This window comes from Serinus canaria, chromosome Z, assembly GCF_022539315.1.
Source record: "Serinus canaria isolate serCan28SL12 chromosome Z, serCan2020, whole genome shotgun sequence".
Lineage (NCBI taxonomy): Eukaryota > Metazoa > Chordata > Aves > Passeriformes > Fringillidae > Serinus > Serinus canaria.
The window spans coordinates 54,823,750-54,837,823 of record NC_066343.1 but is presented as its reverse complement, the minus strand read 5'-3'; the positions used below and the strand labels follow the sequence as shown (position 1 = coordinate 54,837,823).

General features: G+C 39.7%; 1 protein-coding gene across 6 annotated transcripts in view; it reads left to right on the top strand.

Moving 5' to 3' along the window:
- The window catches only part of ERBIN (erbb2 interacting protein), a 117,086-nt gene that overhangs the window by 35,001 nt on the left and 68,011 nt on the right, over positions 1 to 14,074 (top strand). For all 6 annotated transcript variants that reach the window (XM_050986537.1, XM_050986534.1, XM_050986536.1 and 3 more), the window contains one exon: positions 6,556 to 6,612. The gene's annotated coding sequence lies outside the window, so the exon portion shown is untranslated. The remainder of the gene's footprint in view (positions 1 to 6,555; positions 6,613 to 14,074) is intronic.

Genomic DNA, 14,074 nt, shown 5'->3' with positions numbered 1-14,074 from the left:
AATTAAAAAGACCTCTAATAGAACTGTAGATGATCTGGCAGAACAGTGAAACTCTTTAAATTAAGATACAAGTCATATAGCAAGTTAGCCTTTTGCATAAAAGGCACTTAGTCATAGTGCCTTTTGCATTCCATATGTTGGATACCCTTAGCCCTTGGCAGAACACTTTTGAACTGCATGTCCCCTGCAGTACACCAGCAGGTTATTTTGGGGCATTCTGGAAGCAAATGTGAACCTTTGTGTGCCTGCTTAGAATGTGCTATCAGCTGTCCTCTTCCTGCATTAAAGGATTCTAGTTGTCAGCAGCTCTGACAGCATTGGTACTAGGAAGTAACAAATCCTCAAACAGGTCAGTCTCTTGCAGCTTGAGGTAACATTTTGTTATTAGCGTCTTAGACTTGACCACCCCAAATCAACAGAAAGATTGTTCTCCTCCCTGAAACTTGCAAGATCTCTGTCAATGAAAGAGTTTTGTGTTTCTTTACTTCACTCTAAATGTCTGTCTTTGTTTCAGATACTGGAAAAACAAGAAACAGTGGGACAGGATGACAGCATCTGCTTCCAGGAAATGCAAGATGAATTTGTTTTTGAGAGTGTTCTCTGGATCCTTTGTGTCTCTTTGGTCCTTCTCTCTTATCCTTCCTTGTTCCCCAGTCTGGGAATCTGAGATGGACTAAGCCTGTAGACCACAGACCACTAGGTCTGTGGTCTACAGGCCTTTCTACTTTGTGCAAAATATGTTAATTTCAAAAGATATACTGTCTAAGAGATAAATATTTTCTCAGCTGTGTTTATCTTTTGTTTTCTCAATCAAAATCATATGTTGTTTTGTTTGTTCAAGCTAGCTCACTGTAAGGCACACATTTCCCTTCACTGTGGCAGGTTGTGAATTAGAATCTTGCGATCCTAAACACTGACAGTAAAACTTATTTATTATCATTGCATATGAAATGATTGTGCTCATCTTCATGTACTCCCCTGACACTTTAAGAAAAAAAAATCTGGTTATGGGTATCTTTGGCAGGCAAAGTCTTCTTGTACTTGGTATGTTGGTATGTTGAGTGATACCAATGGTGAATACAGTTGCTCTTTCTCAGTCTTTGGAATGCTTCATCTTCCTCATCCCCATTCCAAAGGGAAAAAAAACAACTGATCTCCTTGCCCTAAAATCATTCTTGGTTTACTAGACTGATTTTAGTGTTTCAGTATGGGATCTCTTTCTGCTAAAATGAGTCTCTAGTATGGATGATTTTGAGCAGTCTAAAGTCTCTTTAGCTAAATATACTTTCCTGCTGAATATGAATGATGTTTAAGGACAAGCACAGATAATCTGGATTCTGCAGTACTCTCCTGGAGTTATTCAGAGAAATATTTTGCTGGTTTTACAGTTTTCAATATTTAAAATGGAGGATGGTTATCGAGAGCTGAAGGCTGGCTGAAATTCCTCTGAAGCAAGCAATTTTAAGATACTTACTTGTTGCTATAGAGTGGTGACACGGCGCAAAGCACCAGACTCCATCAGAAGGCTGTATAGAAAGCAACATGTTGCCTTTATAGTTTTACAAGGTATTTACATTTACTTAACAAATACATACACTGAAAAAGAAACAAAACTCTCAATAGGTGAAAAGGAGTCATGTCACTCTGTGAGCCAACCAAAGTCCTTGTCTTTTGACTTTCTCTTTTTCTTGACGTTGTCATGGTGACAGCCTTGGTACCCTTCTTTGAGAGAGATGAGGCTTTCCTTATCTTCAGGAAGCCTTCGCAGACTCACAAGAGCAGCAGAAGAATAATGTCTTTCCTGAAATGAAGAGCATCTTGTGGTTTACCCATTCTCTCCCTCTCTCTCTCTTTTTTTTTTTTTATTTTTATTTTGTTATTATTGTTGTTTGGGTTTTGTGTTGGGGTTTGTTTGTTTTTGGTTTTTTTTTGGTGTTTTTTTGTTGTGGGTTGGTTTTTTTTTTTTTGTTTCCTTACACAGTTTGGAGAAAGTAAAAACTGCTTGGGCCTCATTCATTGTACTGAAGTTATAACCCTATGTCCTGATCTGTTGTGTGAAAGTTTGCTACATGTTCTGGCTACATCAGTATTCTTTCCAAGTTGAGCTGCAAAACCAATTGAAAGAATTCTGAGGATTTGAGGTGAAGTCTAGCCCCTTTGCAGAAGGCAGACACATTTGTCAGACATGACTTCCCCTTAGTGAAGACATGCTGGATGTCACAAATCACCGCCTTGTCTTCTGTGTGCCTTAACAGAGTTTTCAGGAGGATCTGCTCAATGATCTTTATGAGCAGTGAGGTGAGATCTGGCTGACTTGTAAATTCTATGGGTTTTTATTTTCCTTTTAAAAAATTATGTTTATATGTCCTTTTTCCAGTCATTTGAACTTCCACAACTTCTCAAGTATGATAGGTAGTAGCTTATCTACTTCCTTTGTCAATTCCTTCAGGATCTATGGATGTACCTCATCAGGTCCCATGGACTTGTGAACCTTCGTGTTCACTTAGGTGGTCAAAAACCAGATCTTCTTCTACAGCAGATAGTTAGTTCTTCGTTCTTCCAGTCCCTACCTTCGTCTTCTGCAGCTCTGGGGAGGTGGCTGGAGATCTTGCTGGTGAAGACTGAGACAGAAAAGTAATTGAGTATTTTTGCCTTCTCCATATCTCAGGTAACCAGTTCTCCCATTTCCTTTGGAAATGGCATCCACAACTTTTCTGGGCAGTCTGTTCCAGTGCTTCATCACCTTCATGGTAAAGAATTTCTTTTACTGGACACAGTACTTCTGGTGGGGTGTTACAAGGGCAGAGAAGAGGGGCAGAATCACCTCCTTTGGCTGCTGTTTTGATACAGACCAGGATACAGTTGGCTTTCTGGGCAGTGAGCACACACTGTGGTCCAGCTTTTTATCCAGGAGAACCCTAAAGTCCTTCTTGACAGGGCTGCTCTCACTGAGTTTGCCCCCCAGTCTGGGATTGGCAAGTGCAGCACCTTGCATTTGGCCTTGTTGAACTTGGAGGTTCTTGTGGATCTGCTTCTGAAGTTTGTCCAATTCCTTCTGTATGGCAAAGAAGCCATCTTGTGGAAACTTTTCTAGTTGCCCTTGATACCCCTGGCCAGATCTAATTTTACCAGAGCTTTAATTTTCCTAACCTGATCCCTGATTGCTCAGACAGTCTTTCACTATTTTTCTTTTGGCTGTCTGTCCTTGTTTTCACCCTCTGTAGGCTAAAGCCAGTGGTAAGTTGGAAAGTAAATACTTGGTGAAATGAGGAATACTTGCCCACTTAGTTGTTAGCAACCCCTGGAGTGCAGTGATTGGAATGGCTGCTCTGGGTCAGACTGGGAGTCCAGCTGGCAAGCATTTCTAGTAGTATTTGGGTTTTAGTTAAGAAAGAGTATGAACAGGACGAATACATAAAATAGCTCCCCTAAGTACTCTCTCCATAACTGAGAGAGTTTTTTTGTTAGAGAAACATATTGAGACTCAGTCTGATGTGACTGATATCATTACGTAGAGTATGGCTAAATAAGATTTCATTAGGTATTTTTACCTTGAGGGTAAATAACCACTAGTCATCTAAGTCATCTAAAGCACCTGTTACCACTTCTGCAAAACAACTAAAAAAGTGGTGAACTGAACTAGCTGAAGTTTTTGTGATGTTGCACCCTTAGGGGGAAGGAAGCACCCAAGATTTGTAGATACTCAGTGGTTGAACGGAATGAGAAGTCAGATGATCCACAAAAGCTTATGAAGTTTTGTTAGTAAATTACACACTTGGCTTGGAAATTGGTATGTTAATACACTGGGCTCTTATATAAGCACATGACCCTGGATTTTGGATAAAGGGATAGGGTGTAAAGGAAGAGAGACATATGAATTAAACAGAGAGGGGAAGAAAGAAAGGAAAGAAGGAAAGAGATGACCAGTCGTGGCTGCCGCATCAATTCAGCTGATGGCATGTCCTGAACCACTTCCTGGGTTTAGATCAGGATACCTATTAATAGATAAGTTTTCCCTGTCCTGGGGATGTGTCATGCTTTCTATGCAAATTACCTGCTACTCACAGTCCATTCTTCCAGGTCCTTGTGGAAATGGGTCAGAGGGCTTTGGGTCTTTGGTGGGCTTGTTCCCCTCATACAGTCCATGCCTGCTTCTCCACCCCATTCTCTGTCTGTGCTGTACTGAGCTGTGCTTATCTCCAGGAGGTAGATCAAAGACCTTTGTCCCAGAAAAGTGCTGTCCTACCTCTCTGTAGCCCCTTGTCCAGTCACATCTTGTCTTTTCTCACAGCATGTTATTGCCAACAGTCCTTGGCTGGTGCCACAACCACCCTGATGTTAGTGTTTGAGACAAACACATTAGCCCCTTGTCTCTAGATTTCTGCAGTTCTGGTGCATGGTTACTTTGAGCTCCTCCAAATACCCCAGTTTATTTTCTTAGAGAGGTTGTTTCATGCAAACTGTGTGGTGATAGGTTTCTGCTGTTGGAAACACATCGGTGCTTACAGATGTAGTTACAGAACATCCTGAGCTGTAACTACATCAATCGTCTTTTGATTGAGGCTTAAGGTTGTGCTACTCAATTTCACAGTTTCAAGTGACGTTACATTTGCACCGAATTCATTGCTTTTGTTTGATTTTGTAAGTGTTGTCTCTTGTTCAGAGACTTGTGTAGTCTCTATAAAGCAGCATGACTTGAAATATCCAGGTAGCCTTATGTATTCTTCCCCTCATGCACACACTTGTATTATTGCCTCTGGAAGTTTGAGATTGGATGAGTTCCTTTTGCTTGGGTTAAAATCTACAAACAGTTCAAATGGTAATGGCTGCCTACCACTGGATTTTATTCTTTTAGGCATTTCAACAGACGCAGCCAAACAGGTGTCAGGAAATGATGCAACAGTAATCCCTTTTTGTTTATTGTTTTTGTGATGATTATAGGGCTAGCTATTTCTTTGATAATTACTCCACTGTGAATGCTTTGCCTGCAGACTCTTGACCTTAAGTCTTTATCTGTCAGAGGCACAATCACCTGATTGTCTCTTTGTCAGATCCAGCTCTGCACTGTTGTGTTCTCTGGATGAATTCTGCTTATCCTAGCAGAACTATTGCAGAACTGCATTTCTTCTGTTCAAGAGTTTGTGTACAGTGCCTCTGAAATAGCTTTTATAAAGATCACAGTTTGCAGTAGGAGCTGCAAACTGTGATCTGTGGTGTGGGAAAGGAAAGAAGCATGCAGCCAAGGCAATTTGACTGACTCTTCTAAGAGCCCAAGTTTCAGAATCTGGTTTGATCACTGATGGCTTTCTTGATCTTTGGAATTGTCTTGAGTGGTTCTGCTCTGCATTTCTGAGGCTGGCTAAATTAATAGAATTTTCTTTTTTCAGTGGGGAACTTGAAAGACTTGTGGCATTAATATTACTTTTATCCCTTGCTATTTGCATGTCTTGGATGCCCTTCTATTGAAAATAAGTGTATAGATGTATGCAGAGTAGTGCATTGGAGTTCGTTTGGTACAAATGCAGAAACTGACACCAGTGACTCCCAAATAAGGAATAGAACATGTGATATGCAAAATTGGATTCTAGGGCAGTCCTGCTGTGGAAGTCCTGGCTTCTGTGGGAGTTCATTGACCTGTTTCTTACCCCAAAACAAGGAACTTGCTTTTCTCCTGGAAAAAGTTAAATTTAAATCTCTTTCAGGATCTATTTATTTATTTTATGGTGCCCTAATTCTGCTTTTATTGGAAAGAATTAAATACAGTTCTATATATAGGCAAATCCTTTGAATTTGAAGCTACTACCTGTGATCTTCACAACTTAAATTCTTTTCTAGGTACTGAGAATTTGACAGATTATACTCTGCTTGACTTAGCTTCTTATCTGCTCTACATAACTTTGTGTTTGGTTAGATGATCTGTCTGACTACAGTTGTCATTTAATCCCTCTGAAGATATGTTCTACTTCTGCCTTTGTTGGAGGCAAAATTAATCCTTCCCATCACTCCAGCCAACTAATTTTGTGTGTGTTCAGTCAAAAACACTGGATGCTTTAATTTGTTTTTAATTGTTCTACGTCACTGAAGTTAGCATCAGATCTGTTACGCCTTATGTTGCAACTTCCTAAAAAATTCCTAAAATTAACATGCAAAAATGTACTCTTTTCATCCTTCTATTTTTTCTTGGAATTATTCAGAACTGTGTGCAAGAGAAATCTGTGTATTAATATTAAAATATTAGTATTTTAATATAGTAACTATAAAAGGAGTAAAATTGAAACAACTTTGTAGGCAGAGTGCGTTAAAATAAAACCAGGATAAAAAGCAGTGTTTTGTACACACAAGAATGATCTCCTTTAAAAGAATACATGCAGTTTTGCTGTCTTGGAAGTCTCTCAAGTACTCTGAAATATTCAAGCTCTTGTTCATACACATGTAAAGCTTTTCTTTTAACAAAACCGAAGCTATGAAAGCCAAGAAAATATCTAATACAATACAATAAAATACTAGTTTGTTCTTATCTAGTATTACTAAAATTTGTCCCTTTCTCTTACACAGAATGTTGACTTTGAAAGCTCAGGGAAGAAGCAGCAGGGAGAAGAAAGTAACACAGTGGTAAGTATGTTATTTTTCTTTCCTCTGGACCAACTGCCTAATGTGTAAAAATAGAAATCCTCCTATTTATTCATATTTTGTTATAATTGCCTTCAAAGCACTTGAGTTTTATTCTGCATCACATCTCATGTTACTTTGAAAGCTGGTTTTTTTAACTCTTAATATCTGTTGAAGACCCAAGTTATACTTATTTACATGAAAGGGAAATACATGAAAAAGGAAAATAATTCTGATTTAAAGCTCAGTGTCCACTAAGTGGACACAAGCTTATGGTTTGACAACTTGAGAATACTGAGTTTTGTAATTTTTCTTTTCAGTTCTTAGAAATGATAAGCATATTTATTTGGAAAACTTGGATAAAAGGTACTTGAAAAAATGCTAGAAATTTTTGTTGTGCCTCCTACTGTCCTTTTTGGTTTGCTGCTCTAAAGCCTAGACATGCATCACATCATATACTTTGTCTCTTACTGGTGTGTTGACATTTTTTAGCTAGAGAGCATATACAAAATGTGAAAACTGTTAACAAGGCAAAGTTTGATTTGATTTCAGAGCTCTATGGAAAAGCAACACATGTTCAGAATCAGCTTTTTTCTTTATTAAATGATGCCAGTGCAGATGGCACTAACTTGCTTTTGCCTCATAGTATAAGGGTTTTTAGAGGCAAGTATTTTCTATGAATAAAAAGAGTACCCAATAGAATATTTAGTTGTCAGAAGGTCTTTATGAATTCCTGTAGAGGAACTGTTACTGCCTAGTCCCCCTTCTGCCCCAGAAAAAAATCCCCAACAACATATGACAGCAGCTTCCATCTGCTCTGATTTTATTAATAGCCCTGCTCAGATTGTGGAAATGTTAATGAATATTGACTCCCCAATTACTTTAATTTTGAGACTATAAAATACTGGTTCAAAGGATGCAAAATCTTCTGCATATTTTATTTGGCATTTCTAGAAATAGCATATGCTTTAGTAGAGAGAAGCATGTGCACATGCTTGTGTTTTCTAACCTTTTGTGTAGCCTACAATGCTGTAAGCTTTGTGTGCTTTGGCATTCTCCACTGAGCTAATAATCCATGCTGTTGCTGCACTGCCTCAGCTGTGCTTGCTGCACCATAAGGTTTGTTGCTTCTTATGGGCAAATGGCTAGCGTTTGCTCTTGCCTTCACTTCACTGTGCTCGTTCATCTCTTTTTAATGTGGTGGTATTAATAGAGGAATTAAGACATTATCTCTTACTTTCTGGAATAGATGTTGACTGTATGTGAAAAAATATTTTCTCATACAGTAGTAATCCATCAAAAAACTAAACCTGAAGCATAAGCTGTTTATTATGTTTTTTTAGCTCTGCTAGAAGCTTGCCATCCTTTAGTCTGGTTGCTTTGTGTATTTAATTTTCATTGTTTTCTTTGTATAGAAAGTGAGGAATTTGTTTCCATGGATCTTTTTCACAGTAGCAGTGAAAGAAAATGAGGTTATTTTATGGGAAATTAGTGGATTCGGAAAGCAAAGCAGTTGTGAAGTAGCTTAGTTCCAGTTAGCTGTACCAAATAGCTGTGATTACTAGGTATATAGTAGCTATGATTATTTCGACTGCATATTTAAGAAAAAATGTGGCTAGTGGGGATGGAGTGCACTTCAGTATCCTGTTGGGATAAATATTTCATATTTCTGGCTATGTATTAACTTAAAAATGAGAAAAATTAAATCCAAACTGTGTCAGTTCAATAATGTAAGGAATTTTTTAGCCATCTGAAAACATTAATGTCATGGCTTTTAAAGAACCTTGTGTTGTTGCGTATTCCATGAAGATTTGTGGGACTCCTGCAGTTTCCTTTCTACTTCAGTTTGCTGTTGTAAAAATCACTGCATTTATATAGTGCTTTTTTTTTTTTAATCTAAGGAAGAGAAGTAGATGAGATTCAAATGCAGTAGTTTTAAAAATCAATTTATTCCTCCCTCTTAAGGTTTTCTTAGTAACACGACAAATACACACCCAAAGAATATGCAATCAAGTGAAACATCAGAAATGAAGCTCAGATCTAATGCAAATCTCAGCAGTGTTGTTAATGGTATCCAATTAGAAACCATTCTTTAGAGGAAGTGTTACACTGGCACTTACTTGGATAGATTTACTGTCCAGATGGAAGTTATTTTCTAGGGCTGTCTTAGAAAAAGAGCAAAAGAAAATGTGTGAGAACATACTTGCAGCTACTGGGTTGCAATTGTGTTATGACATTGTGTGTGTGTTGCTGTGTATTGTTAGGTAGTGTTATTGTGAAAAGTGAATATTAATACTTAACCAAGCAACTATACTTCTTACTTTTTTTTTATCTGAACATTTTAAATTTTTTTTTTCCCAGTAAACTTAATCTGTAATTTTTCTCTCTCCTTTTTTTTTGTGAGGATATTGCTATGAAAGATCTTGCCTTAAATTCACAGAATCACGGAAGAGTTACAGTTACAAGAAACCCCTGGAGATCATCTCATCCAAAGCAGGATCACCTGAGCGGGTTAAAAAGAAACAGGTCTATCTGGGTTTCGACTGTCTTCAGAGAGGGAGATACCATGACCTCTTTGGGCAGCCTGTTCTAGTGCTCTGCCACCTTCAACGTAAAGAATTTCTTCCTCATCTTGAGGTGAAAGTTCTTGTGTTTTAGTTTATTGCCATTACTTCTTGTCCAGTGTCTGGGCACCACTGAGAAGTCTGGCACCATGCTCTTGGCACCCACCTTTCAGATATTTATATGCATTGATGAGATGCCCTCTCAGTCTTCTCTTCTCTAGACTCAACAGGCCCATCTCTCTCAGTCTCTCTTCATAAGAGAGATGCTCCAGACCCCTCACCATCTTTGTGCCCCTTTGCTGGATGCTCTCCAGGAGCTCCTTGTCTCTCTGGTACTGAGGAGCCCAGAACTGGACAAGCACTCCAGATGTGGCCTCACCAGGGCCCAGTAGAGGGGCAGGATCAGCTCCCTTGACCTGTTGGCCACACTCTTCCCAGTGCAGCCCAGGATCCCACTGGGCCTCCTGGCCACAAGGGCACACTGCTGGCTCTTTGTCACCTTGTGATCCACCAAGGCTCCCAGGTGCTTCTCTGCAGAGCTGCTCTTTAGTGGGGCAGCCCAGCCTGTGCTGCTACTTGGGGTTATTCCTCCCCAGGTGCAGCACCCTGCACTTGCCCTGGTTGAACCCCATTAGGGTTCTCTCTGTCCAACTCTGCAGCCCACCAAGGCCCAGCCCAAAGGCAGCAGAGCCTTCAGGTGTGTCAGCCACAGCCAGTTTGGATCCTCAGCAAACCTGCTGAGGGTACCTTGGATCCCTTCATCCAGGCCAGGGATAAACAAATTGAGTGAGGCTGGACCCAGTATTGATCCCTGAGGAGCACCACTGACTACAGGCCTCCAACTGGATTCTGCTGCCCTGATCCTGACCCTCTGAGCTCTGCCATTCAGCCAGTCCTTGGTCTACCCCACTGTCCATTCATCTAAACCACATTTCCTGTGCTTGCCTATGAGGATGTTATGGGAGATGGTGTCCAAAGCCTTGGTGAAGTGGGGGCAGACAACAACCACTGCTCTCCCCTCACCTACCCATCCTGCCCTGCCATCACAAGAGATTGGTCAAGCACGATTTCCCCTTGGGGAATCCCTGCTGACTGCTCCTGATGACCTTCTTTTCTTCTGCATGCTTGGCTCTGACCTCCAGAATGTTCTGTTCCATTTCCTTTCCAGGGATGGAGGTGAGGCTGACTGGCCAATAGTTTCCTGGGTTCTTCATGCTATTTCTGAAGATGAGACTAACTTTGTCCTTTGTCCAGTCATTGGGCACCTCTCCATGGTTTTTCAAAGATGATGGAGAGTGGCTTAGCAACGTCATCTACTAGCTCCCTCAGCACCTGTGTGTACATCCCATCACCCAAGACCCATGGATTTATGAATGTTAAGCCTGTCTAGTTAAACCCTCAATTACCAGGAGTAGGTCTTCCTTTCTCCAGCCTTCCTGTCCTTGCCCCAAGTTCTGGGATTCCTGAGGGCTGGCCTCAGCAGTTAACACTGAAGGAAAGAAGGCATTGAGTAATTCTGGCTTCTCTCGGTCTTCCTTCACTGGGCCAACTATCTGATTCAGCAGTGACCCCACATATTCCCTGTTAATCCTTTTTCTGATGATCTACTTGTAGAAGCCCTGCTTGTTGTCCTTAATATTCTTTTACAGACTCAGCTGGAAGTGGGTTTTGGCTTTCCTTGTCACCTCCTTGCATTCTGTGACAATGTTCCTGTCATCCTCCCATGTGGCCTGTCCCTTTTTCCACATTTCATAAATTTCATTCTTCTGTTCAAGATTGGTTAGAAACTCCCTGCTCATCCACAAAAGGGTTCCTGGCCCCTTTGCTTAATTTCTGGTTCATGGGAATGCACTGGTCTTGAGCTTGGAGGAAGTTAAATAATGCTTGAATATTGACCAGCTTTCTTGGGCCTCCTTCTTCTCTACAGCCCTAACTCATGAGATTCTGCTAAGCAGGTCTTTGAAAAGGCTGACGTTTTCTCTCTGGATGTTTAGGGTTCTAGTCCTGATTGCTGCTTTACCTCCTCTACGCAGGATCTTGAGTTCCACCATCTCATGGTTGCTACAAGCAAGGCTGCCCCCAACTTCCCTTGTTGGCTCTTCTACCACTTACGTCAAGAAGTTACCATCAATGACCTGCAGGAACTTCTTGGATGTGTGCTGAGTCATGTTGTCTCTCTCCAAAAAATACTAGGGTTATTGAATAACAGATCTATACTCCTATACACATCTGATTTACTGATGTCTTGGTCTAGGCTTATAAGGATGTTGAGTATTACTGCATTTCAGTTAAAGGCTGTACTTGAAATAGAGTATTTTATTACATAGGTTATTTGCCAGAGATTTTTTCTTCTTGGTTTAAAAATAAAACATTTGTTCTATTTTGACGGAGTCATTCTGATTTTGTTATTGTTAAGCTTTTGCCATGATAAGGCCAAGTACTGATGACTGCTTTATTGCAGAAAATAAATAGAAATAATTATTCTAAACAGTTCTTTTGATATGCTTAGGGTGGATTTTACTTGTCAAAATTAACTCCTGAGGTTTGTTTAGTGCAGGCAGTTTAGGTTAACTTTTCAGCTAGAAAGTATCTGTTAGAATATATACCTAATTAGAGAGTCTTTAATTCCAGTAAAACAGGAAAACGCTGTTGTTGTTGCATAAAGAAAATGTTACTGATACAGGTAACAGCATTGTAACTGCAACAAGTAAGATTTTATACTATGGTTTGATGAGAAGCTTCACATTCTAATTGTGTAAAGGATTTCTGATTATTTTAAATCAGAGCAAAATAGAAATGGTAAATTGAAATTTGGTTAGAATTTATTTATAGAATGCAAAAAAGAGATAATTTAGGCAAATGTCTCCAGAATTCATAACTGACATTGCTTTTCTGGTAGTTAACTGAAATTATCTTGCTGCACTGGCCCTTGGAGATGGGTGGATGGTTTCAGGTGATTTGTTTTGGTTATTTTAATGTATAGAGGCCTGAGAACTTGCAAAGTAATTAACCCCAAGAAAAACTTTGAGCTTGGTATTTATTAAGTTAGGAGTAGAGAATGCCTGGGTTTGGTTACATTCTGGTAGGCTGGATCAGTAAAAAAAACCTGATTTCTGTGTTCTTTGTTCCCTTAGTTTTCTCCAAAAATTTAGCAAGCATCCATAATATGTTTTCATTTAACAATTGGCCATTCACTGTATTTACTAACATGTTCTTCCTCCTGTTGTTACCATTCACTATTGTTATTTCAAGAGTAATGGCTTTTATTTCTTTTTCTCTGAATGCTGTCTGTGAGCAAACAGTGTGTTTTTTGATGTTTCTTGCCTGCATGAGGACACACAGCCATGGATGCAGTTGAGCATTTGCTTTTATGCCAGAACCGGGAGCCTCAGATTATAGCTTCATATTAAAATGGTGTCCATTTTATTTCCACCCACTTGTTCTTTTTCCAGAGTGCAGTACTTTGGTTCATTTGTTTGTACTTGTATGCCAGTCTCGTTCAGTGAAATGTATGACATAACCAGTCCATTTTGGGGATTTTTTTTTTTTTTTTCTAGAAGAGACACAGAGCAATAGCTGGGATGAAAAGGGAGGAAGAAGTGAAAATACCTGAAGCTGGCATTGTCACTAAAAGAGGCTTTTCCACCTCAACAAGAGAATGCCAGTGATCCTTAGACAGGAAAAGCTTCTTCACAGTGCAGGTTGTCTTTGCGTGTTTCAGGGGCCATCAGGTGTGAACCATCCTTTTGTTTTCCAAAGATGACAAGCAAAAAGATTGAAGAGAAACACACTTTCAAGCTAGAGTGTGCAAAATAGTGGTTCCAGTTTGTTATTTTAAGACTTCACCTTTCCTGCCCAAGAGGACTGGATTGATCTTAGGGGAAGTCTGTACCAAGCCTTAGTGCCAGCCCTACACACTTTCCCCCTCCCACCCCCATGATTTCCTGATAAGTAAGAGGCACCAAGTACTTTGGGTTTAAAGAGTGAATAATTCTGTGCTCTGTTTACTGTAAAAACCTAGGATGTTTTTTGTTCCTTCTAGAAACAGCTGTGTTGTTTATAGTTTTCCCAAATTCATGAGAATTAGTGCTGTTTTTAACTGGAAGACATTCACGTAAAGTGTGCTGTTACTTTTCACAATATAGCATCTCTCATTGAGAAACCACAAAGCTTGTGTTTTGGTGTCTTCTGTGGTCCTTGTTTCTGCTTTAGGCAGAGGAAAAACCTTGTGAGCTTTTTCATAATTCTTTGTTTCGACATGAAAATGTTGAGACTTCTGTCAGTTGGTCAGTTAAGCCTTTCTGTATTTGTCAGGCAGCATGTTAGGTTATGTGCTCCCAAACACAATTTTTCCCTTTTCTGTGTTTATATGTGCTCAGCTCCATAATTCTTCACTAGTTTGTAGACAGTGAGGTGGACTAAAAAGTACTTCACTGTGTATTTTGTGTGCCTAGTTTGACTTGACTTTCTGTATCGACGTCTGATACCTGGTTTCATTTTCAATTGCTGCTGATGTAACATCCTTTTACAAGGCCTGGGATGGGAAAACAGCTCTTTCTTGACCATGAGTGATCTCATCCTGTTAGCATCTGACAGGAAATCTAAGGGACTAATTTCAAAACAATTTAACATAGATTGAGGACAAAATTACTGCAATCCTAAGCTCTATTTGAGGTTAAATTGCAAATATCCCATGGGGTTCTAGCAGGTCTCCAGATGCTGTTGTAATGCCAGGTATTTGGATGATGGGAGTATGCAGGGACTCATCAGAGTTAAAGGGAAGAATGGTGGTTCACTGAATGATGCTAGTGTCTTCTGGATTAGAATGTAGTGTATACCCAAGCTTGCTGTTGATCTTATTTACTTGCATTGTCTTCAAACCAATGCTTTTCTTTTCAGCT